The 3,686-nt window shown below is 44.9% G+C and overlaps 1 long non-coding RNA gene across 1 annotated transcript; it reads right to left on the reverse strand.

Moving 5' to 3' along the window:
* Positions 1 to 753: 753 nt before the first annotated feature.
* LOC129779686 (uncharacterized) lies at positions 754 to 1,794 on the reverse strand. Its single transcript, XR_008743737.1, has 5 exons — positions 1,643 to 1,794; positions 1,485 to 1,584; positions 1,252 to 1,402; positions 1,056 to 1,117; positions 754 to 991 (listed from the first exon to the last, which is right to left on the reverse strand). It is a non-coding gene; the product is annotated as an uncharacterized LOC129779686 (long non-coding RNA).
* Positions 1,795 to 3,686: the final 1,892 nt, after the last annotated feature.

A 3,686-nucleotide genomic window follows, 5' to 3' on the forward strand; every position in this document is an offset into this window, starting at 1 on the left:
TTTGTGCTCTGATAATTATACAACGTCCTACATACCCGTGCACCTCGGAATCTTTTCGAATTTATTGTTTGGAGAAGCAGAATCGGTAGTGTGAAATGGAGGAGCGCTGTCATGCTTGTGCTATCACTATCACTGACGAGAACGACGTCGTTTCTTGCCAAGGATTCTGCAAGTCCACGTTCCACCTAAAATGTTCACACCTAAGCGCGGACCTGTGGGCTCAGATCAGATCGAGCTCAATGATATTTTGGATGTGCCCATCTTGTAGAAAGTTGATGAGTAACGCTCGCTTCCGCAATGCTCTGAGCTCCACGAACGACCTTTTACAGGCGGTTGTCGGTCAACACAGTCAGATGCTTGAAAGCTTGCGAGGTGAGATAAAGAAAAATGCAGACAGAATAAACGAAGTTGCAGAAAAACAACAGCAGCAAGGTCTCTCTAACCGCTCGCCCTGGCCGATAGTTCAACCAAGGTCAACAAAGCGTCCTCGCATCCAAATCGACCCGCCACAGGTCGAAGAGGATGCCACCCGTACGCTTTGTGGTAGCAAAGAGTTGGACCCCGCTTTGTCCGTTCCAATCGTGTATACCGCTGCACGAGAACCTAAATTCTGGCTGTTTTTATCGAGATTTTCTCCACACGCCACTGTGGAGGAGATCTCAAGTCTCGTACAGCGGAATCTAGAAATGAATGAATCGGTTGAAGAGATCAAGTTGGTTCGAAGAGGAGTTGATCTCAATCAACTCTCCTTCATATCGTTCAAGATCGGAGTGGGGATGAAGTGGAAGGAAAGAGCAATGCAGCCAACAAGCTGGCAAAAGGGAATTTATTTCCGCGAGTTTGTGGGTACCGAACGTAACAACACTATTTTTCGAGACGAGCGACGACGAGATAGTCCATCGCAGCAGCGGGACTGTTTCTCCACACCGCTCGCTGCTCCCATCCAGCCGACGGTTGCGATGCAGCAATAACGGAAATTTGTGTGAGGAATCTGAAATGGGTTATGAAGCGAATATTATGCGTATTGTAAACAATAATGTCCTAAGTCTACCTACTCTATCTGTTGTTACCGATGGAATAGAGTTTCGTCCTGTTGCTCCGCTGATCGTGGGAAACCCTGTGGAACAGAAAACAGTAATTAGCATATATTTTCAAAATATGAACAGCATCAAAGGAGTAGAAAGACAGAAACATTTATACTTATCATCGCTAGAACTAGACTACGATGCTTATGCATTTGCGGAAACTTACCTGGACTCTTCTGTACAAGACGGTATACTATTTCCTTCGTGTTTTTCGGTCTATCGTTGCGACAGAAACACGCTTAATAGCGATAAGCGAACTGGCGGCGGGGTGCTTGTTGCGGTCCATCGTCGCATCATCAGTACAGAGGTTGCTCGAGCTGAAAACAATGAAGCGATCTGTGTTAAACTGAAAACAGTGAATGGAAATGTATTTTTGTTTTGTGGATATATTCCACCTACCTCGAATATCGCTCGTTACCACTCGTTTGTTGTGTTTGTTGACTCCGTTATGAGCATCGTTCAGCCGGGTGACACTGTGCTCGTGAGTGGAGATTTCAACCTACCGAATTTAAATTGGAATCAGTATATCGAAGAAGGGGATTATTCGTTTCTCTTACCTGAGCGAATTGTTTCGCAAAGTGAAGTAGCCATTGTTGATGGATTCTCGTCGTCTGGACTGATGCAAGTTTGTGATATACCGAATCAAAACAATAAATATTTGGATTTGGTGTTCACCACTGACACCGAATTATGTCAAGTTGTTGTGACAGACCCGATTATTAAGCACGAAATTCACCACTTCGCTATGCAAATCATGATCACTATTGCTACACTGCGCGAAATGGAAGTTGAGAAGTTCAGGAGGCACTTAAATCTCAACTTAATGGACGCGACGTTGGTTAAAGCAGCACTAAGGAGTGTTCCGTGGAATGAAATCTTCATATCGTCAGCGGATTTTGAACGTGATGAAGAAAGTTATAGGCAGCACGCCACATCAATGTTTGAGTTTCTTAACTCAATCGATGTTTTTCACTGCGGACTCGAATGTTCTACAGTTGTATGCAACAGTGTAGACTTCAACGTTATGTCGCTGTATTTCGTGCTGTTCACCATTTTCGCAAGGTTTGCCCCTTTTAATAGGGTCTACCCGAGATCGACAACCCCGTACCCGGAATGGTTTTCATCAGCTGTTATTCGAGTTCTCAAGGGCAAACGAAAAGCGTTGAGAAAAATGCATAAGAACAGAAATCCGGAAAATGTTACTTCTTACAAACAGCTGCTGCGGTCGTTCAAAGTGTTACACAGAGAAGCGTATCAAGTGTACATCACTGGGATCCAGAATGGGATAAAGGAAAACCCGAAGTCGTTTTGGAAATTCGTGAATAGCAGACGAAAAAATAGGGGAATTCCGGACGTGATAAGTTACGGTAACCGATCTTCAACTTGTGGACAAGAGACTGCCGAGCTCCTTGCGGAGTATTTCAAGAGCGTTCATCAAAATGACCAACCGAGAATCGTCAACTCTTCGATTGACAGGACCGATGACCTGTTGGTTCTCTCGCACCGTGAAGTGAATCAAGGTCTATCGGATTTGGACCCGGGTAAGTCAGCAGGACCAGATAGACTCCCCGCAAAACTTCTGAAAGAAATCAGGGATGAACTTATCGAATCCCTGACTACTCTATTCAATTATTCGCTTACGTCCGGCTACTTCTCGCCACTGTGGAAAATCTCGCACATTACTCCAATCCATAAGAAGGGCCCACGTTCAGATGTCGAAAACTACCGGGGTGTTGCAATCCAGTCTGCGATGCCAAAGTTATTTGAACGACTTGTTTACTCTCGCCTTTATGAACGTATTATCGACCGTGTGTCAGCAGCACAACATGGTTTCGTAAAAGGAAAGTCAGTTGTGACGAACCTATGCGAATTTTGCTCTACCGTCACGGATTATATATCTAAAGGGTATCAGGTGGACTGTATATACACAGATATGAGCAAGGCTTTCGATGTAGTAGGAATAAGCAGCATAATGCACGCGGTGGCTGATTTCGACATTCACGGAAAAATGTTCGAATGGATTGGGACGTATTTGGAGAGCAGAACACAATATGTGAAAGTGCACAACAACGCATCCAGGTCTTTCGGTGTTAGTTCAGGTGTTCCGCAGGGTAGTCATTTGGGGCCTATTCTGTTTGTCATGGTCATGAATAAACTACTATCATGTTTGGCCAACGCAAAAGTGCTCATATACGCAGACGATGTGAAGATTTTCCTGCCCGTGAAAAACATCGATGATTGCCATCTTCTTCAGCAAGATTTAGTCAATTTTCGGAGATTCGTCGAGAGCAACGGACTGAGTGTAAACCCCAGCAAGTGCTCCGTTATTACTTACACCAGGAGAGCTCAGCCGATAACTTTCGACTATAGGCTAGGAGGTACGGATCTACAACGAGTAGAGTATGTCTGAGACTTAGGCGTGACGATGGATCAATCCCTCACGTTTAACCTCCACCTAGAACGAATAGTCAAGGAAGCGCTGCAACTGTTTGCTCTCACTCGTCGTTTTTGGCAAGAATTCACTGACCCGCATGTAATTCTGAAGATCTACACCAGCCTTGTACGGTCTAAACTCGACTTTGCGAGTGTAGTGTGGCGACC

The sequence above is a fragment of the Toxorhynchites rutilus genome, chromosome 3, assembly GCF_029784135.1.
Source record: "Toxorhynchites rutilus septentrionalis strain SRP chromosome 3, ASM2978413v1, whole genome shotgun sequence".
NCBI lineage: Eukaryota > Metazoa > Arthropoda > Insecta > Diptera > Culicidae > Toxorhynchites > Toxorhynchites rutilus.